Here is a 26116-nt window from a genome sequence, read left to right on the forward strand (position 1 = left end):
CACACTAGCCAAGACAGTCCCTGGTGCTGCTAAATTTAAGCTATGGAACAAAAACCATGTTACTTGAGGAGAGATGCTGTCAGAGGTGAGTCTGAGTCAGCACAGAACTCTCTAACCACTGGCTGTGGTTAAAATTAGAGATGAGTCAAGGGAATGTGACATTGGCACCAGTGACAATAACTAAAAAGTAGTCCAATTTATTAATATTTTCCTTTATAGTTAATGCATTTTATGTACTGCTTAAAAAACATTTCCTATCCCGAGATCATGGAGATATTCTCCTATATCATTTTTAAAGCATTATTTTTTTGCCTTGACATTTGAGTGTGTAGCCCTAACTGGAATTATTTTTTATTAGAGTTAGATGTAAGGTCGACTTTCACTTTTTTCCATATTAGTATTCAATTCTCTCTGTTTCATTTATTTGAACAGATAAAATTTTCCCCACAGTGCCACCTCTGCATTAGTCTAGTACCCATATGTGTGGCTGTGTGTGGTGGTCTAAAGACGACAGCAAATTCTTTGTCACTCTTCCTATTGAGAGGCAAAATATATCCACTCCTCTTGAGTATGGGCTAACTCTGCAACCTTAGTTGATCATCAGAATGTGGCAAAAGTAATGCTGCATGACTTCCAAGACTAAATCTTAAGAAATGGCTAGTATCCGCTTTTGTGTGCTCGGAACACTCCCTCTGGGAACCCAGCTGTCATCTTACGAGAAGTCCAAGCCACATGGAGAAGACAAATGAAGGAGATCTGAGGTATTGTCATCAACAAAACTAACAATCTCTCAGCCAACAGCCAGAACCAAATACCAGACATGTGAACAAGCCATCTAGAAAGTTCCATATCTATTATGGAAAAACTACAGCTCCAGCTGACACCATATGAAGCAAAAGAACCATCTTACTAAGTCTACACAATCATGAGAGAAAACAAATGATTGTGAGTTTAAGACACTAAATTTTGGGATGGTTTGTTATGTAGATATAGATAATCAAAACAACATGTTTCTGGGCTCTCTGTTCTTCTCCACTGGTCTATTTGTCTATTTTTTTCACACTGTGTTAATTCCTGTAGCTTTATAGTAAATTGTAATACCTGGTGGAGCAAGTCTTCCTGCATTATTCTTCACCAAGATTGCCTTGTCTATTTTGACACTGAATTTTTATGTAGATTTTATTATTAGCTTTCAAGTTTAACAAAATACCTGTCGGGATTTTGAATTGAATTCATAAAAAAATTTGGGGGGAATTAATAATTTTACAATATTGAATCTTTCAATCATGCTACAATTCTCCATTTATATAGGACTTCTTTAGTGTCTACAAATAATATTTTATGGTTTCTGTATAGGTCTTCTACGTCTTTTGTTAGATATGTATCTAGTCACTTAATACTTTTATGTTATTGTAAAAATATAAATTGTATTTTACCTGATTGTTGCTGGTATGTAGGAATACAATTGATTTTTTATGTTACTCACTCTTGTATTCAGCAACCATGTTAAATTTACATATTACTCCTGAAGATATTTCTACAGATTTTTTATTTGATTTGTACCCAATCATATCAGATTCAATAAAATGTTTACTCTTTTAAAACCAATTTCCTTTATTTATTTATCTATTTATTCTCCTTATCATAAGCACATTACAACATTGAATAGATGTGAGGATAGCAGTATTCTATCACTCTTAATCTCAGACAAAAGGATTCTAACATTTCACTATTAGGTATAATTTTCCTGTAAAGCTTTTTAATCTCATGTCTGATTAAGAACTAAGAACATATACATAAATGGATGTTGACATATCACATGGTTTTGCTCACTCCATTGAGATTATCATGTGATTTTTCTCTTTATTTTTAAATTAATTACATTAATTGACGTTTAAATGTTAAATCAACCTTGAATTTCTGGAATAAATCTTACTCAGTCCTGGTGTTATTCTTTTTATATATTGCTGGATAAAATGTACTAATATTTTCTTTAAGATAAATTATATAATTAATTATACTATAAATATCATAGTGAATTTATCTGCTTTTGGTATCAAAGTTAAAGGTATCATGGCATGTGCTTCTGGCTTCCAGTGTTTCTGTTGACAAGCAAGATGGCAGTCTAATTAATGCTTCTTTGGGTTAATTTTTTAAAATGGCATTTAAAAAGTAATCATGGTGGGGTGCAGTGGCTCACACCTGTAATCCCAGTGAGAGCGGACAACATGCTAGTAGCCTTTGCTCTTGGTGCTGCCTCGGCCTTGGAGTCCACTCTTGTGGCACTTGAGGAGCCCTTCAGCCTGCCAGGGCACAGTGGGAGCCCCTCTCTGGGCTGGCCGAGGCCAGAGCTGGCTCCCTCTACTTGCGGGTAGGTGTGGAGGGAGAGGCCTGGACGGAACCAGGGCTCTGCGCCACGAGCAGCAGGCCAGCGCCAGTTCTGGGTGGGTGTGGGCTCAAGGGGCCCCACACTCTGAGCCGCCGGTTGGTGCCACTGGCCCGGGAAGTGAGGGGCTTAGCACCCGGGCCAGCAGCTGCAGAGGGTGTGCTGGGTCCCCCATCAGTGCCAGCCTGCTGGCACTGCGATGAAATTCTCGCCAGGCCTCAGCTGCCTCCCCGTGGGGCATGGCTGGGGACCTGCAGCCTGCCATGCCAGAGCCTCCCCTCCTGGCCATGGGCTCCTGCGCAGCTGGAGCCTCCCCAACCAGCACCGACTAGCAGCCACCCCCTATGCCGCGGCGCCGGGTCCCATCAACCGCCCAAGGGCTGAGGACTGCAGGCGTGCAGCCCGGGACTGGGGGGCAGCTCTGCTCCTGACCCTGGTGCGGGATCCACTAGGGGAAGCCAGCTGGGTTCCTGAGTCACGTGGGGACTTGGAGAACTTTTATGTCTAGCTAGAGGATTGTAAACGCACCAATCAGTACTCTGTGTCTAGCTCAAGGTTTGTAAATACACCAATCAGTACTCTGTATCTAGCTAACCTAGTGGGGACTTGGAGAACTTTTCTGTCTAGCACTAGGTGTCTACATCTGAAGGAACAAACTCTGGACACACCATATTTAAGAACTGTAACACTCATCACGAGGGTCCACGGCTTCATTCTTGAAGTCAGCGAGACCAAGAACCCACCAATTTCAGACACACCAGCACTTTGGGAGGCCAAGGTGGGTGGATCACCTGAAGTCGGGAGTTCAAGACCAGCCTGAACAACATGGAGAAACTCTGTCTCTACTAAAAATACAAAATTAGCCAGGTATGATGGGATATGCCTATAATCCCAACTACTCAGGAAGCTGAGGCAGGAGAACTGCTTGAACCCAGGAGGCAGAGGTTGTGGTGAGCCAAGATCACACCATTGCACTCCAGCCTGTGCAACAAGAGCAAAACTCTGCCTCAAAAAAAGAAAAAAAAAAGCAATCACAACAACTAGAACTTGAGGGCATTTGGGTGAGCCAGACATTCTCTACTTATTTTCCCCTTAAGACATTTTCAAATTTGCAGCACAGGCCACAGAGGCAGAGTAGAAAGTGATATCCTAATGGTCTAGAGCCTTCTTCAGTCTCCAGGATGTGCAGAAACAAAAAAACTAGAGTGTGGAACTGTGGGGGTTCAGTCAGGATGGTGGGAGAAATTGTAAAATTATAGGAAATAAACACAAATCCTTCTGGAAGGCCTAGGGGTTTGCATAGCTTCAGTAAAGTGTTTGGCTGAAGGCAGCTGAATTCTCTTAAAAGCTTAGGATGCAGATACAGAAGAATGTAGAGGAGTTTATCTAAATAACTTGTTTACTCATGTGGTCCTGAAACTAACCTTCGATCATTTGCGAGCAGGATGGCTCTCTCTGTGGGAAGGCGACCAGGTTAATTACCCTCTAATAGTGTTGACTCAAAACCTTTGTCACTTAATGTGTGCTCAATAAATGCCAGGAGGGCCAGTGAGTCAGGGCTGTGTTTGCAACTCTTTACAGCACCCTCCTTGGTGTCTGCAAGTGGCCTGGGCCCTCAACCAGACTGACAGGTAAAATATCTGTGTCAGTGTACGTTATTCATCGTCGTTGGGTCAAGGTCTGTGGGACAGACCCCCACATGGAACTACCAAAGCAGTCAGGACTTAATGGTCTGAGATCCTGAAGAAAGGGATTACTGCAAAGAAATGAGCCCAACATTCTGCACTTCTTTTCTACTCGAGGCACTTGCTGAATCTTAAGTTCAAATCAGTATCTGACCTTTACCTTTCCTACAACCTCTTTTCAAACCACTTTCTCCCTGTGATCCAGCCATAATAGCTACCCCTCATTCTCCTTTCCAGTTTCCTGAGTGCACTGTTCTCTCTTGCTTTCCCACCACAAGATTATTTGTTCTGCTCCAGTTTGATGGAATTATTACTTTCTATTTGCCCTTAAAGTTACCTCCATTGCCACACAGAAATTGCAGGACAGGTCTAAGACACCAGCAAGAGGACATATGGATAGATTTCCAAGGTCACCCTGAAGAAATGAAAATAAGAGATAAAGAGAGAAAAGATCTCTTACATGCCAATTAGAGGAGGCCTCTGTGTGGACTGATAGGTGACTTACTGACAAGAGAAAAGATATGTTTTGTACTATCTGCTGGATTCAAGTGTACATAAACAACAACTCATATAAATTTCTAATGTTGCACTGTATCTACACTTCTCTCTAAATACTGTAAACATAAGTAACAACCTAAAAATCCTCAGGGAGGCTTTCCTTATAGATCCTCTCCACTCACCTTTCCCACCCAGTTTAGGCCTGCCTCTTCATGATGGATAAATTTTCTTAGCACAGAATTCCCATTTTCTGTAGCATTTATCTTAGTTTATAATTCCATATTTATCAGTGTTATTATTTGCTTATTGTATCTCCATCACTAGGCTGTCCGTGTGGCAAGACCCACATAGGTTTCTCCCTATATTGTATTCACAGTGCCTACTATTGTGCCAGACACCTAACAAATATTCACATATCTGCCAAATAGATGAGGAAGCTGGCATTCATCTTGACATAATGTCAACATCTACAAGGTGAAAGGCCTGGCTAAGCTGGATTGTTTTAAACATTATGGCCTGTAAATAAGGATATGGTACCTTATTAGCACCATAAAAAATAAAATCATTTTGGACAAATTTTATACGATTTGAAGCACTCAACTTATTAAACTACCTATGCAATCTTTAATAGACAATTACTGAGAGACCTTCATATACAGTCATAAAAAATACTTCATCTATGACCTCAAGGCCTTATTGAGCAAGATAAGGAATAAACAATACTCTATATCATAGAAGTACATGGCGAACAGGAAAAAGTATGGGCTTTCCTGGAGTGGATCTGGACTCATATCCCACTTCAGTTTCTTACCATCTGCGTGACAATGGAGAGTTATTTAACATTTCTGAGTACTTTATGTAAGATGAAGATAGCATTTATCTCATGGGGTTGTAATGATTACATAAAGAAATGCAATCTTCTTAGCACAGAGTTGGTACACAATAAATGCTGTGAAGAGGGTATAATTGCACACAGAATCTGAACTTTCTAATTAGGAGACCTGGGTTAGCACTCCTGCTTGAAAATTTGTTACTGATTGACCAAGAGAAAGTTAGTTCATGAGACTCAATTTTATGAGACTCAATTCTTCTATCAGTAAATGGGCATGATAATACTAATAAATAACCTACAATTAAAATTTATCTGTAAAGTGCCTACTAAATTTTTGCAGAAAGTAGACTTCAATAAACTGTATGAATAAGGAGGAAGGGGGTGAGAAAGGAGAGAGAGAGAAGATGTTAGGTTTGAGGTATCATATGTCCACACACAATGGAAATATATAGTAGACAATGGGAAAATATGTGTCAATAATTCAGGCAATAGGTTTAATTGAATATATGGAGTTAGATCAACAAAAGTAATTTTTCCTATTATTTTCTTTCAATACACATTATTTTCTCCAAGGCATTTATCACAATTTGTAATTGCACATTTATTTGTTTACTAGAACTTTGCCTCTTATAAATTGGTTTTTATGAGGGAGGAGTTATAACTGTTTTTTACTCCACAGAGAGCACATAGTGAGGGCTCAGCAATTATTGTTAACTGAGAACTATCAACTGAAAATCTGTATCTATAAAAGACAGGTCAGTCAGTCGGTACTCAGTGTTGGGAAAGAAGAGCTATTAGAACATGGAAATTCAAATAGAAATCAATACAGTTCGTTAAGTTAATTCCAGTTATTTTGACTTAATAAAACTGGTGAAAATATTTTAAAAGTTTAAATTAAAATATCCCCGTGAGCTGATGGCGACATGAACAACACTTATGTTAACAACATTGTCTGATGTGTAGCAAATGAACAATAAATATTATTGAATGATTGACAAATTTATGAAATCAGTTGTAGTCAATGTGTAATGTTTTTATTAAAAGTCAGTTTTTAAGATGCATTGTAAGTCATAAGAAATATTTCAAAATGTACCAGTTAACCAAGGAAAATAAAACAGAGAGAATGAGTAGAGAAAAATGCAAGAATTACAACTATTGTCAAACATAGCATTAGTTGCAAAGTTCATTTTGTCTTAGAGCCACATATAGCATCAGAAAGAAAAAGAAGTTTAAATCAGGAATCCTTAGGAAAGTATTCAACATGTCACCAAAACAACAGATGGTATCCAATAGAAATAGTGATAAGAACCAACTGAAAAATAACATCAGAAAAAAGCAAAAGAAAGAAAAGGGGAAAAAATGTTGTAGCCTAGAAAATAAAATAGGCCCATGAAATGTTAGTATGCAAAAAAAAAAAAGAAGCCAACCAATGAAACTTTTTATCCAAACAGCATAAATCCTGCCAACAACAACAAAAAAACTATAAAAAAATTTTGGTTAGAGGACCAACAAAATGATTTTAATTTTTTTAATCAATGAATTAGATAATATAATGTATGTGGATTTTCATATCTTAATAAAATTTACATACTAATAAGAAATCTCTGGTTATAAAACATGTTGGAGGGAGGTAGAACACATACAAATATATAATCAATAAAATAATGAGAGAGAAAATAGTTTCTTTTTAAGTACTAAATCAATACCTAATTAAATAATTTGGAAATAATAGGAGCAAAAATTTTGTAAAGGATCTTTTTTTTTTTTAATTATACTTTAAGTTCTAGAGTATATGTGCACAATGTACAGGTTTGTTACATATGTATACATGTGCAATGTTGGTGTGCTGCACCCATTAACTCGTCATTTACATTAGGTGTATCTCCTAATGCTATCCCTCCCCCCACCCCCTCCCCACAATAGGACCCGATGTGTGATGACCCCTTCCTGTGTCCAAGTGATCTCATTGTTCAATTCCCACCTACGAGTGAGAACATGCAGTGTTTGGTTTTCTGTTCTTGCGATAGTTTGCTGAGAATGATGGTTTCCAGCTGCATCTGTGTCCCTACAAAGGACACGAACTCATCCTTTTTTATGGCTGCATAGTATTCCATGGTGTATATGTGCCACATTTTCTTAATCCAGTCTGTCTCTGATGGACATTTGGGTTGACTCCAGGTCTTTGCTATTGTGAATAGTGCCACAATAAACATATGTGTACATGTCTCTTTATAGCAGCATGACTTATAATCCTTTGGGTATATCCCCAGTAATGGGATGGCTGGATCTAATGGTATTTCTAGTTCTAGATCCTTGAGGAATCGCCACACTGTTTTCCACAATGGTTGAACTAGTTTACAGTCCCATGACAGTGTAAAAGTGTTCCTATTTCTCTACATCCTCTCCACCACCTGTTATTTCCTGATTTTTTAATGATTGCCATTCTAACTGGTGTGAGATGGTATCTCATGGTGGTTTTGATTTGCATTTCTCTGATAGCCAGTGATGATGAGCATTTTTTCGTGTGTCTGTTGGCTGATTGAATGTCTTCTTTTGAGAAGTGTCTGTTCATATCCTTTGCCCACTTTTTGATGGGGTTCTTTGTTTTTTTCTTGTAAAGTTGATTGAGTTCCTTATAGGTTCTGGATATTAGCCCTTTGTCAGATGAGTAGATTGCAAAAATGTTCTCCCATTCTGTAGGTTGCCTGTTCACTCTGATGGTAGTTTCTTTTGCTGTGCAGAAGCTCTTTGAATGTATTTGCTCTTGCTTCTCTAGTTCTTTTAATTGTGATGTTAGGGTGTCAATTTTAGGTCTTTCCTGCTTTCTCTTGTGGGCATTTAGTGCTATAAATTTCCCTCTACACAGTGCTTTAAATGTGTCTCAGAGATTCTGGTATGATGTATCTTTTTTCTCATTGGTTTCAAAGAACATCTTTATTTCTGCCTTTATTTCGTTTTGTACCCCGTAGTCATTCAGGAGCAGGTTGTTCAGTTTTCATGTAGTTGAGCGGTTTTGATTGAGTTTCTTAGTCCTGAGTTCTAGTTTGATTGCACTGTGGTCTGAGAGACAGTTTGTTATAATTTCTGTTCTTTTACATTTGCTGAGGAGTGCTTTACTTCCAACTATGTGGTCAATTTTGGAATAAGTGTGATGTGGTGCTGAGAACAATGTATATTCTGTTGATTTGGGGACCCACTTGAGCAGGCAGTCTATCCATTCTCAGATCTCAACCTCCGTGCTGGGAGATCCACTGCTCTCTTCAAAGCTGTCAGACAGGGGCATTTACCTCTGTCGAGGTTTCTGCTGCTTTTTGTTTAGCTACGCCCTGTCCCCAGAGGAGGAGTCTACAGAGGCAAGCCAGCCTCCTTGAGCTGTGGTGGGCTCCACCCAATTCGAGCTTCCTGGCAGCTTTGTTTACTTACTTAAGCCTCAGCAATGGCAGGTGCCCCTTCCCCAGCCTTGCTGCCACCTTGCAGTTAGATCTCAGACTGCTGTGCTAGCAATGAGGGAGGCTCCATGGGTGTGTGACCCTCTGGTCAGATGTGGGATATAATCTCCTGGTGTGCCATTTGCTAAGACCCTTGGTAAAGCATAGTATTAGGGTGGGAGTTACCCGATTTTCCAGGTGTTGTGTGTCTCAATTTTGTTTCACTACGAAAAGGAATTCCCTTCCCCCTTGTGCTTCCCAGGTGAGGCGATGCCTCGCCCTGCTTTAGTTCTCGCTGGTCCAGCTGCACCTGCAGACCAGCACCAACTGTCTGACACACCGCAGTGAGATGAACCTGGTACCTCAGTTGAAAATGCAGAAATCACCTATCTTCTGTGTCGCTCACGCTGGGAGCTGGAGGCTAGAGCTGTTCCTCTTGTAAAGGATCTTTTGGATTTTTTTTCTCCATATATTGATTAAGAAACCTGTCCCAAGGAATTTAAGAGTTTTACCCATGATAAAATTATCAAAATGTATGGAAAAGAAAAATTAATTCAATATAGCATGATTTTTAAATGAAATTGTCTTCTCTTTATATTGAGTCTAAAATATACCTAGTAACATGCTAGGCACTTGGAGGATGAGGAAGAACAAGTCAAATATGTTTCCTGCCCTTGTAAGTTTACAGTCTAATGAAACAGGAAGTTAACAGACAAATTAATAAATAACAGATTGTGTTACATGCCATGAAAACAGGAATAGGGTACTATAAGATAGCTAGGGGAGCCCTGAAGCCTTTTAGGATATTATAAATTGCCTGGAGAAATTAACAGCTTGGAATACAGCAGTGAAAATAGACATGTAGAGAAAATATATAGATGTATTTTTGCACTGGAATTGGTTGCTTTTTAAAAATAGACTGAATGCGGGAAGAAAATGTAAAGAAAAAATTCAAGGATGAGTTAGCAACTTGTTAGATGACTTTAGTCATTTACTACAATGGGGCACAACTGGACATAGCAATCTAGAGCATGCAGAAGCTGTAAGGATGGAAGACTTAATCTTACTGTGCCGTCATATACATTTTAAATTATTAGTGGTTGAGTTTCCTGGGAAGAAAGCATAGCAAAGGAACACAGATTCAAAATCAAATCCAGAGGAATTCCCACATGTAGTGATAGAAGTGGAAAAAACTAGGCAAACACAAGGGAAAAGAGGTAGAAGAAAATGAAGAGAGTAAGTCTTTTGTGGCTTCTTGCAAGAATCAGCCCAATTTTTAAAAGGATGGAGTGGTCAATTGTGCCAAATGCTGCCCAGAATACGCTAAGCTCACTCCCACTTGCTACAACCCACTTCTTCTGCCACTTTCAGCCTGACTCAAAAATAAAATAAATCTCTAAGTATGTTTCAAATTTATCAAACATAAATAGGTCCCAAGTATGTGGGCCTTATAAAACAGTGAGACTCACAGATAGAAGGACAATGTGAATGAATAAAAAATTGCCAATTTTCAGCTATAGATAGTAATCTGGGATAATTTAAATTAAATGAACATTTTACTACACACCAAAGTAAACTTCAGAGAGTTGTTAAAATTTTTTTAAACTTGGCTGAAAAATGAATAGAAAAGAGAACGGTGTATCAGATCTATGAAAGAATAACTTTCTCAGCTTCGAAGCAAAGAAAAAATAATGAAGGAAAAGATCAACAGATTTTAATATACATTCACTTAGAACTCCCAATCAATGAAAATTAGTAACTCAGATAAAAAGCACATGTAGGAGAAAATATTCTGAAGTTGTAATGGTTGTAGTTACTGAGACTTTACTGGATCAGTCACAAGCAGGTAACAATTGATTTATTCTTTCCCACCACTTTTCTTGATTGATCAGACCTCAAAGCCATTTGCAGTCACTTGCAGAAAGTGGAAAGTTTGATTCAGTCTAATATCAAAACTTCAAAAAACTTCAAATCATCAGCTAATGATATTCTTCTTCCCTCCTCCAGTTTTGGCCTGCCCTAGACTCAGAAACCCGCAGGAAGGAAAAGAATATAAGCAGCTTCTTCACATTTTCTTCACTCCACCTCTTTGTAACTACTCTCTAGCTGCCATTTTGGTCCTTCTAGAGTTGGGTCTGCAGGAGTGAATTAAGGGAAAGGGACAGTGTACTATGGTAATGAGCTGTCTCTGACATCAGGCCTGCTTGTTTTTTCCCAGGGCATTTTAGGAAACTTCTTGGTTCATTGAAAGCAGAGGATGTCATCTTATGCTGGCTTTTAAGACAGCCTTCCTCAGCCCCCTACCCTCTGAGGCTTCACAGTATGGATATTCTATCTATTGGAAAGTTTCCCCCAACCCAGAACACTTGTTTCTCCTGAAGGTGAGTCTTCCAGAGTAGAATCTCTTTCAAGATGATACAGTTGGATTCCCTTCATCCAGTTCATTTGGTCTCCTGGAAAACTCAAGCATCTTTTCTCCACCTGGGGGTAATTCAGCTAGTTCTTCTACATTCACAGGATCTAACCAACCAAGCTGTCACTTTTGGACTCCTCAGGCCTGGGTTGGGTAGCAGTTCCTGTTTCCCTTAAATTTCAGGGGACACAGGACACTTTCCCTCTCAAAGTAGATTTGTTAAAGCTTCTCCAGCTTTGCTTGAGGGGGTGAAATATCCCTTCCCCTACTCCATGAGGAGTGAGAGAGGGAATGCCACACACACACACACACAACTCACTCTCCATTTCTCTTTTACCCCAAGATAGCCTGTGTAACTGGCCTGTTGTGTATAATGTTGTTTTCACCAGTACTCTGAGACCATGAGAAAATGCACAGTTAGCATGCTGCTTCATTGTTAGGGTTGTGGTGGGTCCTTTTACATTGCTGGTAGCATTGTATATCAGTACAACCTTTTAGGAAGAATTACAAGGCCTAGTATTTCTGCTAGAAATATTACTCAAAAAACCCATGAAAAGGTCTATGCATATAGACGTCCATTGTAGCATTCATTGTTTAAATTAGTTCCCAGATGACAAATGTCTGCTAATTCTAAATCATAAGGAGAAGTTTGTTTTCTCAGAAACTTACATTAGCAAGTATTTTACTTACCCTATCTTACTTTTAACCTTTGCATGTGAGGACCCTCACTCTTCCCCACTAGTCTTGACTTCCTAATCTTATTTTCATTGCTGTAGATCCAAATTTTGTTGGAACTTTGTTACACATGATGATTTTGTTAGTTCTCTCAAGCAACTTATGGACAACAGCAGTTACAAAGGAAAGAATGAATGAGGAAACCCCTGCAAGAACACTCAACTGTCCAAAAAGAATAGTGAAACTGCCTGAGGCAGCAGTCACTGTCACTCAAAGACATCACATTGCCCTACCCAGACCACCACAACAATTTAATCAGAATCTGTAGGGGTGAGCTGAGGCTTCATAATTTCTTTTAGCCCTCCCATGGGTGATCCTAATGTGTAGCCAAATTTGAGAATCACCATTATAGAGATTATCATCTAGAGAAAAAAAGAGACAAGCAAAGGAGCACATGAATAATATATGTATTACAGAGCCAATCAAATTTGTAAAAGATGAAGAACAGATAGAAAAACATAGTATAACCTCTAAACATAGCACACAAAGGCCTTTATCATCTCATCTCTACTTACACTGTCCCATTTGTTCCTCCTTTCATGGTCCTTCCCATCCTGTGTTAGAACCACACTAACCTTTTCAGGTACCTAAACATGCTAGGCTCTCTTGGGCTCAGCCTGATTTCCTTCTTCATCTACCTAGATCATTCCTTCTCCCAGCTAACAGATGAAGTACAGTCCCCTACAAATGGCCTCTCTAACAACAGAGCAAGACTCCGTCTTAAAAAAAAAAAAAAAAAAAAAAAAAAAAAAAAAGCATCTCTGAGCATCCAGGCTGACCTGGATGCCTATGTATATCATAATATCATAGTACTTCCTGCTAAAAACAGGTCATGTCACACTGTATTGTAACTGTTAGTTAATTTATATTTCCATTTTTATCACTTGGAAAGCAGGAACACTATCTTCATTTCGTCTCTGAATCCTAATATCTATCAATGTGACTCACACAGAGGAAGTGTTCAATAAATGTTGGGTTGAATTTTTAAATGCATATAACATAAATAATCATCAAATACAAAATTGTAACTATAAAAACATTTTTGGATTGGAGAATTACATATTAGAAGAAGGAGGAAAAGAAAAAGTGAGTGACAGAGAAAGAAAACAAAGAAAGCAAAGAAAGAGAAAGGAGGAGAGAGGGAGGGAGGATGGAGGGAGGAAGGGAAGGAAAAAAAAACGAATGCAGAATATCTTGTAATTGATAATAATTATAATTTCATTTAATTCACACAGAATACTCTGGGGTAAATACTCTTTTTCTTATCTCACAGATGATTAAACTAAGGCCAAGATAATTAAATCATTTGTTCAACTTTGAAAAGTTTATAAGTACTATATTCAGGTTTTGAATCAAGGTTTATACGATCAAAACCAGCTTTCATTTTCAGAACTAAAATAGTTATTTTATAACCTTGATTTAAGAGAAATTACAAAATGTATCATAGGCTGGAGGCTACAAGCAGGGTGAAGTACCAGCAGATAAGAAATTCAACACAGTTCTATTTTCTATAATGCTCAAAAATAAATCCACTCACATATGAATCCACAGTTGTAGTTCTTGTGGAGAAAATTCAGCAAAACCGTATTACTGAAAAAGTATCACAGTGATTAATTATTTTCTGCATTTACCATTCTATGTTTAAGTCGCCAATAAAAGTCTATCATATTCAACATTATTTAACAGAATTTCTTTGCTAGAGTGTTATTAATACATAACCATTCTGCAGATTCGATTTTCAGGACCAAAGCTGAATTTCCTCAATTTTCTAGGACTAAGTTCATCAAAATTGAAACAAAATAGATGGTATCCCTATCTCTGTGCTTATGGTTAGTGATAGCCTACAAACAACAAGAAGTTGTGAGATTTCATTACATGTGTTAGCAAAAAGAAACCAACAAAAGAAACTATCTTAAATCCACAAGCAACATCTATATATATAACCATAAGTATTAAGAAAGATGCCTTGAGAAATAGAAGAGGACACACAAAAAAATGAAAAAAATATACCATGTTCAAGGATTGGAAGAATCAATATTGTTAAAATGTCCATATTACCCAAAGCAATCTACAGATTTCATGAAATCTCCATCAAAATATTAATGACATTCTTCACAGAAATAGAAAAAAAATCCTAAAATTTATATGGAACCACAAAATACCCAGACTAGCCAAAACTATCTTAAGCAGAAAGAACAAAACTGGAGGAATCACATTACCTCACTTCCAATTTTACTACGGAGCTATGGTATTTGAAACAGCATAGTACTGACATAAAAACAAACACATAGACCAGTGGAACTGAATAGAGATCCCAGAAATAAATCCATACGTTTATGGTGAGCTCATTTTTGACAAAGGTGCCAAGAACATATATTGAGGAAAGGACAGTCTCTTCAATAAATGGTGCTGGGAAAACTGGGTATCCAAATGCAGAAGAATGAAACTAGACCCCTATGTCTCACCATATAAAGAAACCAAACCAAAATGGATTGAAATGGATTAAAGGCTTAATGCTAAGACCTCAAACTATGAAACTACTAAAAAACAAACAAACAAACAAACAAACCAACTTGGAGAAACTCTCCAAGACATCAGTCTGGGCAAAGACTTCTTAAGTAATATCCCACAAGCACAGGCAACCAAAGCAAAAATGGACAGATTAGATCACACCAAGCTAAACAGCTTCTGCACAGAAAAGGATACAATCAACAAAGTGAAGAGACAACCCACAGAATGGGAGAAAATATTTGCTAAATACTCATCTGAAAAGGGATTCATAATCAGAATATATAAGAAGCTCAAACAGCTCTAACAAAGAAATTCTGATAATCCAATTTTTTAAATGGGCAAAAAATCTGCATAGGCATTTCTCAAAAGAAGACATACAAATGGCAAACAGGTATATGAAAAGGTGCTCAACATCACTGGTCATCAAGGAAATGTAAATCAAAACTATGATACATCATCTCACTCCAGTTAAGATGATTTTTATCCAAAAGTCCGGCAGTGACAAATGCTGGCAAGAATGTGGAGAAAAGAGAACATTTATATACTGTTGGTGGGAATGGAAATTAGTACAACCACTACGGAGAACAGTTTGGAAATTCCTCAGAAAACTAAAAATAGAGCTACCATATAATCTAGCAATCCCATTCCAAGGTATATACCCAAAAGAAAGGAAATCAGAACATCAAAGAGATAACTTCACTTCCATGTTTATTGCAGCACTATTCACAATAGCCAAGACTGAATCAACCTAAGTGTCCATCAACAGATGAAAGGATAAAGAAAATGTAGTATATATACACAATGGAGTACTATTCACCAAAAAAAAAAAAAAAAAAAAAAAAAAAAAAAAAAAAAAAGAAGAATGAGATCCCGTCGTCTGCAACAACATGGATGGAACTGGAGGTTCCATGAAATAGAATATGAATATAGAAATAGAATATGCTACATGAAATAGCCCACCACAGAAAAACAAACATTGCATGGTCTCACTTATTTGTGAGAGCTAAAACTTAAAACAATTGAACATGGCAATAGAGAGTAGAAGAATGGTTACTAGAGGCTGGGAAGGGTAATGGGTAGAGGGGAGGTGGCAAGGGGTTAGGGATGGTTAATGGGTACAAATAAATTGTTAAGGTGAATACAACCTAGTATTTGCTAGCAAAACGGGGTAACTATTTTAGAAAATAATTTAATTGTACATTTTAACATAACTAAAAGAATACAGTTTAATTATTTGAAACACAAAGGGTAAATATTTGAGGTGATGGATACCCCATTTACTCTAACGTGATTATTATGAATTACATACCTGTACCAAAATATCTCATGTAACTCATAAACATGTACACATACTGTGCAACCACACAAATTAAAAATTTTTTAAAAAGCTTTTCTTAAAAAAAAGATGCCTTGAAAATTAAGGGTAAACACCTATGATATATACACAGAGTGCAAAGCTGAATTCACTCACATTTCATTTTCTCTGGAACCCCAAAATCTGCTAAAGATGGGAGATTTCAAAAATAAGCACAAGACCCTTTATTTCTTAATGTTATTGGAGGAAACTGAGGCTCAATACATAAGCATATTGTCCAAGCATGTCCAAGCATTCATGACTACAGGTAGACCAGCCAGCAATCAGCTCATTAAGAGCCAATCCTATCTTTATACTAAACTAAAATGTGTCTTTCCATATTAAGTTCTCTTTTTTTATTATTATACTTGAAGTTCTAGGGTACCTGTGCACAATGTGCAGGTTTGTTACATAGGTATACATGTGCCATGTTGGTTTGCTGCACCCATCAAATCGTCATTTACATTAGGTATTTCTCCTAATGCTATCCCTCCCCCAGCCCCCTACCCCCCGACAGGCCCCGGTGTGTGATGTTCCCCGCCCTGTGTCCAAGTGTTCTCATTGTTCAATTCCCATTTATGAGTGAGAACATGCAGTGTTTGCCATTTCTCTAGCCTTACAAAATCACAGCCCAAAACTCCTAGACATATCTGCTCTGTTTATTTTATTCCTTTTCCTCCTTTTGTCAAAGGAGAGTTTTCTTAAATCTGTATTTTGTTTTTACCTCTTGTAACGTAGAGTTACTAGAAATGCTGTCATATTTCTCCTTATATTTTAGTTATACAATATAAACTTATATAAATATATGTAAAAATATATATAATCAACAAGTTTACACAGAATGCTGTGTAAAATGATTATACTGGATTACTTATAATAGCAAATTTTTGCATTGAGATAAACAGCTCACTATTGTTATGGAACATTGACTTAGGTAAGATGAGTAAATGAGGAAATAGGCATACTGCTTGATATTGGAAACATAATGTTAGTGAATAAAAAAGCAAAGGAAAAAAATGATTAAAGAGATAGTAAAAATGTATCTAACCATCCCCAGTGATTTATAATATTTTTACCCTGACATATAACATCTCAGGCACTAACAGAACTTGCACGTGAAATTATTGAACCACAGCTGGCAATATTTAAGAAAATGGTCAAAAGCTGGAGGATGTTCTTGGGAACAATGGGGAAGGGAGTAGAACTGTCTACCAAGAGAGTATTCAAGTTTCTTAAACTCGAAAGCCTCTAGGGGCAGACGAGTAGTGTAAATGAGGGAGGTGGGCAACCAGGGAATGTGGTAAACTGAGAACACAGGCTCTGTCTAGAATGAGCAGCACTATTCCGTTTCAGTTAATTGTTAACATGAGGGAATGTGGGATTTAATTACCAGGTCTTATAATTTTTCAAGAGCAGTAAAAAACTCACAATTTTTATGTAAATATTGTCATCATATTGAAAAAATTTAAAAAAAATAGATCAGATGACAAAATTCTGCCTATGCTGAATTCAGATGTCAGCCACCAATTTATAGAGGTCTGCTGTTTCTTCCAGTTGGAAATGAGAAAGATAAGCTATCCTTCAGATTTCTAAAGTTGGTATACAACAAAATGAATCAGAGATATACAAAGTCATCTTAAGGAAAGGAAAGGCTCCCAGGCAACAGCAAGACTTGACTGAATTAATGAATATACCCCAAAAAAGACTTGTTGATCCAAATATGCTTGGTATGTCTGAACACAGAAAATCACCATCTGAGTGTAGAACACAGGAAAGAGTTTTCTGGTTCACAGACTTGAAAAATTCATTCCTAAACCAAGGTGTCCAGCTTGAGGAGATTGTTGCAGCTGCCTTCTGCCATTAAATGCTTGGTTTAATTTCATATATACCAAGCTAATCTTCTAAGTAAAATTTAATGTTCCATAAATCTATATACAGGACACCAGTCTCCATGAGAAGGAAGCATCATTATAAATTGACAAGGTGATAGTACGGTTTGTACATCTCTCTCTAGGAAGACTTGCTAAAGGAAGTGTACCCCTGAGAAACAGACCCACTCACAAGGTGCTCAAAGCTAAACAACCAAATCTAGATTTTGGTAAATTCACTAAGGCATACCCTCTGAGTTGTCTTGGTGGACACTAGTAAGACTTCTTCCTATATCTACCCAAATTTACCACGCACCAATTTTTAAATTTCATTATTACAAAAAAAACTAAAACTTGTTGTTGAAGTGTTCCAATGGGAAAAAAAGAGGCCAAGAGATTCTACAAACAAAAGAATGGTGAGTTTAACATCAACCTCAAGCAAAATTCCAGAAAGAAATGATAGTTTTTAAATATTTTAGAGAAATAACAACATGTATTCAGTAAGTATAATTTTAAAAATAACAATAAAGTCATTAAACTGACTGAAACATTTGAGAAATATAGTAGACAAAATGTACCTAAGTTTGAGAAATACTGACAACCAAAGAATCCTCATTAGATATTTTTAATCATTCTCCTTCATTCCTTACTTGGATAAACATAAAGAATTTTTATGACATTTTCAGATCACAAGAATACATAAAGAAATATAATGGATGATTTAAGTGAGAGCAAGAATGGAATAAGTCAAAGTTATATGTATTTCCCTTAAATTTAAAATTATTCTTTCCAGTTCTTAAAACCAAATGCCTAAAATAGCATAAATTATCAAAATATATGTATAATTGAGAAATTTAAAACCTGGGAATATTTGATGGCAGTAAGATCAAATTGAGTAAATACCATAATTAATGGAATCTTAGCTCAATAAAACTGAAATTTTTTTCATATAGGAAAAGGATGATAATTAGTCACTATTCTCTGTGAAGTCAAACCATGTCCAGATCTATATTTAGGCCCAAATACCATTTCTTACAAGGCAGAAAGGCCTGTGGAACTCATTTGGAAGAAAGGAAACAAGATAATGAAGGGCAACCAAACCAAGTTGTGTGAAGAACAACAGAAGGAACTGAGGATATTGGTCTGTCAGATGGAGAAAATCAAACATAAGTAAGACTCATCTAATATCTAAAGATATCATAAGGACACAGTGTGGATTTGTATAGTTTGGTCACAGGGAATAGAACCTGGAATATGGTAGGCCAATTTTTTTTTTTTTTTAACTTTTCTAAGGAACTTGGTGCCTGAGGGATTTCCTCATACATATGAATATAATTTAATTTTGAAAATACCTGTTCAGGCCAGGCACGGTGGCTCACGCCTGTAATCCCATCCCGGCACTTTGGGAGGCCGAGGCGGGCGGATGAGGAGATCGAGGTCAGGAAATTGAGAGCATCCTGGCCAACCCCGTCTCTACTAAAAATACAAAATCAAAATTAGCCAGGCGTGGTGGTGGGCACCTGTAGTCCCAGCTACTTGGGAGGCTGAGGCGGGAGAATGGAGTGAACCCGGGAGGCAGAGCTTGCAGTGAGCCGAGATGGTACCACTGCACTCCAGCCTGGGTAACAGAGCGAGACTGTCTCAAGAAAAAAAAAAAGAAAAAGAAAAAGAAAAGAAAAGAAAATACTTGTTCATCTGTTTTCACAATTTTGGCTTTATAAACACACTGAAATGAGTTAAATATAAATGTTTTCCATATACCAGTGTGTTTTTCTGTGCCACCAGCCATCACATTTGGGTGATATTCTGGCAGGTGTTTTCCCCAGTAAGTAGGTGCCACACATTCTGCTAACTGCTAGAACCACCATGGTGTGCTGCTGCAGCACGTGCTCTGTGAAAGCCGTAGTTGTACAATAACGAGGGAACTTACAATAAATTGTGTCCTGAAAACATAGAGCTTATTTTAGTGTTTATTTGGAGTTCTTGGTGCTTTGACTGGGTAAAGAATGAGATCCGTTTTTAGTTATAGTTACCAATTTAATCTTGAACCCTAAATTCCCTCTCGCTACTGTTTCAAGCTTATGTATTTGTTCACTAAAGAGAATAAAGACATTGTGAGGCATTCTTTTAAAGGACAGTTACCATTTGTATCTCCTTATCTGTGTGACTCAGGATATTCCCCATGCTTTAAAACCAAGTCATGATGTAGAACTAAATTATACATTGAGGCAGCCAGAGGAGTGTAACCAACACATATACTCTTCAATTTCACATGTGTGATCATCAGGTAGTATTGGACTCATTGACTGATTTTATAATAAGAAAATCATTGTGAATCTGAACATTTATGATATTTTAGGCTGGTAAAATGTCATTTTATCTGTTTAAATGCTGTAGATTCTGAATAAAATTTTATATCTAAAATGAATTTTCTGGTGTTTAAAAATGTATAGAAACCACTTGCATAATCATTAAGTTACCTTAAAACATGTAGGCCTATAATTTTATGTGATGTAATATTGATTGTAAGATAACTCTAGCTTGTCTTTACCAAGCCTTATAAATGATTTTCTAAAAAGGGATAGCCCTAACTTAATTCAAATAGTAACACAGTGTTTCAATACTCTAAGAAGAGAGATAATATTTTTAAATGCATCTCTATGCTTATAAATCCCCATTTCTCTTTGTTTATACTTAAATTCACAACATGTAAGTCATTGAATTTTACCCTGCCCATTATGTAAATTATAAATGAAGTATAATTTAAACCTAAATTTATTTTGTTCTAATCAATTACACTATGTGTTTTAGTTTAGTTTAATGGACATAATGTGAGGGCAAGACTGTGACTACCTAACTGCAGTAAAATTAAATTGTCTCAACCTTCTGTTAAAAGGTAGTACACAGTATTTTTAGAAAGACAATAAAAGAATATAGTATCTGAAAATGAATAAAGCTACGAAGGAAGGTTTACTTCACCTTGTGGAAACTGATGGATAGGAAAGTCGACTTATTTGACCAAGCTGACTTTGGCTGTCAAGCAATTTCCTGTCCTATACAGCAATCTGGCCCAGGCCTCAGAGTCATCAGAATAAAATCTGAGAGCCATTTCACAGGAGAATCAAATAAGATTTGGAATGAAAATTTCACTGCAAAGCAAGAAAAATTCACAATAATTTTCTATAATGTAAGACTTTTTTTTAGCACTTTTATTGTTGAAGCAATTCTAAATAACAGCGTTTCTTATAATAGCATTTTTATAATAATGGTGTTTTGTAACAGAAGTGCTATTATTACAGAAATGGCATTATAATAGTGGCATTATTACTGCTGAATCTCTCCTATAACGGAAGTGCTAAACAAGCCTATCTATATTAAGGAAATTTCAAATTTCTTCCTTCTCAGAACTAAAAGTGCATTGGCCAGTCACTTTCATATGATCACATTATGAGTAATCTTATATACCTTGGCCCAACATTGAAATATATGTCCATTTCACACAAAGACTCCTAGGAAATCTGACAGTGAACTAGGAGTCAAAAGACTTGAGTTGTATTATCAAATCTAGCATTAACTACTGATTGACCTTAAGCATGCTGACTCTGACTTTCCTCTGAGCCTTTTCCTCTCATCCAAAAAAAAAAAAAAAAAAAATTCCTTTATAACTCTCAGTGTAAACCTTTCCTTTACTAACTGCTCATTTGGTTCCAAATCCTAATAGAATCAATTACCTTTCTTATTTCTTTGTTTTAAACTCATTGATGTGCTATTTTTAATCAGTTGTATTCATTTTATTAGAATAAATCTAAATTCTTAAGTTAGAAGATAAATAAAAGTAAAAATTCATTTTGAAAAAAAATCTTCCCTTAAATGGTCAGCATAGAGCTCTGAATACAGTGCATAATTTAAAATTTTTAATTAAAATGCATCGGATGACAACATTCCAAAAATCCAAGCAAAATCAGAAAATAACAGGCTTTCATTCTGAAGCTAGTAGAATACTATTCAGGAAACTGAAACATTTTCAAGTTGAAGTAAAGCAATAAAATATTGAAATAATGTTGGAAATGATAAAAAGATATAATGTCTAATAATAGTTACAGTTCAAAAAATTGCCTCAAAAGAAATCTTATATCTACATCAAGTATATTACTATAAATTTAACTTCTCATTCAATAAAGCATATATTGCTTTGCCATATATTTAGAGTATTCATCAAAAGAATTTTATATATGAAAGATGAATAACTAAATTTAAGTTTATAAAATTCTACTTTTCATTAAAGATATCTTGTAATCCTTTGATGATGAGCTGCCAGGAAAGAAAAGAAGACAGGAAAGATTTTTAGTTCTAAAGCTACTGACCTTTTTAGCATTAAAATAAAATCCTATACATTTCCGGGTTCATACAATTAGATTACACCATCTAGTTAGGACATAGTCTGAGAAACAGTAAAGTTGGGAAATTCAATGTATTCATATCCTCTATAGGCATTTCTGCATTTTTTGACTGTCATGAATGTGCTGAATGTATATTCTGGTAAAATGAACATATTATTGACTGCAAACAGAGAAGGTTTTTTTTTTAGAATAAATACATATTCACACATGTGCATGTGCATATACACAAACACACATATATATACATATCAGACACACATACATTGCATTGCTGGCAAATAAGAGTTATCTTTGGGGCAATGACCATACCATAGTTATTAACCATGATAAATGAAAGTCATCAAGAACTATAATTTTTAAAACATAGGCAAAAAAAAAAAAAGTAGCTATAGCATTTTTAACCCAAGAAGAAGAGCAAGAAAAAAAACAAAAAGAAAGAGTAGGAAGGAGAGGAGGAGGACATAAGATTATTTCTGATAAATTACTAAGAGATGGACTCAAGGCAGGGGCTTACTAGGTGCCACTAACTGAACAAGTATACACATTCCCACACATATCTATTCAATCTTGATGAGAATGGTACTTACTTTTCAAAGTACTGGGGTCCAGTCTTCAGTGAGACATTTAATTTTCCTCTGTTCTGAGTGGGATTGAGGTGGAAGATTGACTAAACATCTGCTTGTGTGCTAGCCCCTGTTTTAGGAGTTTGACATGTGCTATTTTATTTAATCCTTACGGCTCTCAGAGTAATAATAAATATTATTATTATCCAGTAAGAAAAATTATGTTCAGAGAAGCCACCTGTCCGCAGTCACCCAGAAGCCATGCAACAGCTTCCTAATACTAATGAGTCAACCTACATAGGTATATTGATCAAGAGGTGGGAGAGACTAGCAAAGAATGCGTGAATCTGGGAAGATCTATCCTGACTATGGAAGAGCTCCTCTAAATGCCAGGTGGAGCTGACCCACATAGCATCAAAAAGAAAAAAGATTTTAAATGTCGCCAAACACAATTCCTTTATTTAGTAGATGAGAACATCAAGTATACGAAAGATAACCTACACAAAGTCTGAGCTCAGATTTGAATTTTGGGCTCCTGACAATTTGAATCTCTGTCCCCTATGGTACAGTAGCTCTTCATGGAGAACACGTGTTATCATTTGAATTGGTCCTATCTGTTGATCAGACCACACTAGACAGAAAGCTGGTCTTGAAGTCTTTTACCAGCAAATAACAATATTAAACTGAGAAAACTCTGCTGCCAGAGGCACTCAGTAGTATCATCTTACAACACTGAGAAAGTCACCTGACCACAACAGCCTCAGGTGCTTGTGTCTCAGGTAAACCAATACAGCTCCTCCTTCGAAAGCATATTGCACCACTATCTAGTACAGGAATTCCAATCTGTTTTGAGCCATGACCCCCTTCTCAGATAGTGTTTTTAAATGCATGAAAGGATATATCTATAAGATTACATTGAAAGCCAAATATATTAACATTTCGATTTCAAAATACTATTAAAAGATACTATTTTATTGTTGCTTACTTCATCTTTTTTTTTTTTAACTTTTATCTAAACTTCAGGGGTACGTGTGCAGGTTTGTTACATAGGTAAACTTGTGTGATGGGGGTTTGTTGTACAGATTATTTCATCACCCAGGTATTAAGCCTAGTATCCACTGGCTATTTTTCCTGATCCTCTCCCTTTTCCCACCCTCCACCCTCTGACAGGCCCCAGTATGTGTTATTCCTCTCTTTGCGTCCAAATGTTCTCATCATTTAGCTCCCACTTATAAGTGAGACCATGTGGTATTTGGTTTTCTGTTCTGTGTTGGTTTGCTAAGGATAATGACCTCCATCTCCATCCATGACCCTGCAAAGGACATGATCTCATTCTTTCCTATGGCTACATAGTATTCAATGGTGTATATGTACCACAATTTCTTTATCCAGTCTATCACTGATGGGCATTTAGTTTGATTCATGTCTTTACTATTGTGAATTGTGTTGCAATGAACATATACGTCCACGTGTCTTTATAATAGAATGATTTAATGCTATTTCTGTCTTTAGGTCTTTGAGGAATTGCCACACTGTCTTCCACAATGGTAGAACTAATAACACTCCATCAACAATGTGTAAGTGTTCTTTTTCTCCACAACCTTGCCCAGCGTCTGTTACTTTCTAACTTTTTAGTAAAAGGCATTCTGATTGTTGTGAGATGGTATCTCACTGTGGTTTTGATTTGCATTTTTCAAATGATCTATGATGCTAAGCTTTTTTGCATATGATTGCTAGCCACATGTGTCCTCTTTTGGAACATGTCTGTTCATGTTCTTTGCCCATCTTTTTATGGGGTTGTTTTTCTTGTAAATTAAGTTCCTTATAGATGCTGAACATTAGACCTTTGTCAGATGCATAGTTTGCAAATATTTTCTCTGATTCTATAGGTTTTCTCTTTACTCTTGATAATTTCTTCTGCTGTGCAGAAGCTCTTTAGTTTAATTGGATCCTATTTGTCAATTTTTGCTTTTGTTGAGATTGCTTTTGGCATCTTCATCATGAAATCTTTGTCCATGCCTATATCCTGAATGGTATTGCCTAGGTTGTCTTCCAGGGCTTTTATAATTTGGGGCTTTCATTTAAGTTTTTAATCCATCTTGAGTTAATTTCACTGTATCCCTGTAGTATAGTTTGAATATTGATTCTTCCTATCCATAAGCATGGAATGGTTTTTCATTTGTGTTATCTCTGACTTCCTTGAGCAATCTGTAGTTCTCCTGTAGTTTGTAGTTCTTGTAGAGATCTTTCACTTCCTTGGTTAGCTGTATTCCTATGTATTTTATTCTTTTTGTAGCTATTGTGAATGGGAGTTTGTTCCTGATTTGGCTCTTGCCTTGACTGTTGTTGACGTATAGGGATAATAGTGATTTAAAAAAATTTAATAGCAGTATCTAACCACAATTCTAATAATGCTAACTTTGAAATAGTGATGAAGGTAAACAATTTTTTTAGTTATCTGTAATACTTGTAGTACAATATGAAAATATTAATGACTCACGTTAAATACTAAAGTCACAAGTACTGCTAACACCACTGTGGTTTGTTACCTACCTTTATAATTGAAAGAAATGCTAAATTTCATCACAAGCTAGTATAAAGATATGATTTTTACTCTCACCCTGAGTTCTACCTACACACTCCTTGTGAACCCCACATTAAAAGATTCTGATCCTAGGAAAATTTGGTGTTGACAAGGTGATTAGAAAAGAAAACATTCTGGAAGTTTTGTGTCAGTTTCTAGAAGATTGGCTCACGAAAGAACAGAATTCCTATATCTTTAAAAATCTCAATAGATCATGGCCTAGTGTCCTTATTCCAACATTACTTCAAATATTCAACATTTAAAAAGGGATCTCATGAGGTCAATGTTTGAAACAATGGAAACTTCTCTCAGAGGCAGGATCTTTGTGTGCTACAGTTCTAGATATCCAGAGAAAAGGGTGAACGATGGGAAAGGAGGAATGTGAGATAGTGGGAATGATTTGATTTTTTAAAAATCATCAGGCAACACATAGAGAAGGCAAGAAGGGTACTAGAGCAATAAAGCCAATTAGTGCATCAAAGGATGAGAGCCACATTTTGAAATAAAAGGGTGATAATTTTAAGCAACAAGAGAGAGATTAGAATAGGGAAAAGGTAAGGTCATGCAGTTTAGACAAGAGATGTTAGAAAACTAAAGAGCAAGCAAAAAACACTTCTATAGAAACAGCTGCCTAAATTAATCATTCCTTCATATTTGGATCCTGGTTATAAATATTTTTGACTCACCGGTTTATTTTTGTATATTGTTACCTTTTGCTTTTGTTGTTTACAATCTTATTCCTAAATTGATTGGCTCTGTCATTTTTCAATTGTTCTTTCTTTTTATCTTTCATAATAAACAAACAACAGCCCAGTTTTTGTTCTAATCGGCTAATTCCTTTATTTTCTGCACAGGTTAA

Source organism: Macaca nemestrina, chromosome 5 (genome assembly GCF_043159975.1).
Source record: "Macaca nemestrina isolate mMacNem1 chromosome 5, mMacNem.hap1, whole genome shotgun sequence".
Classification (NCBI taxonomy): domain Eukaryota; kingdom Metazoa; phylum Chordata; class Mammalia; order Primates; family Cercopithecidae; genus Macaca; species Macaca nemestrina.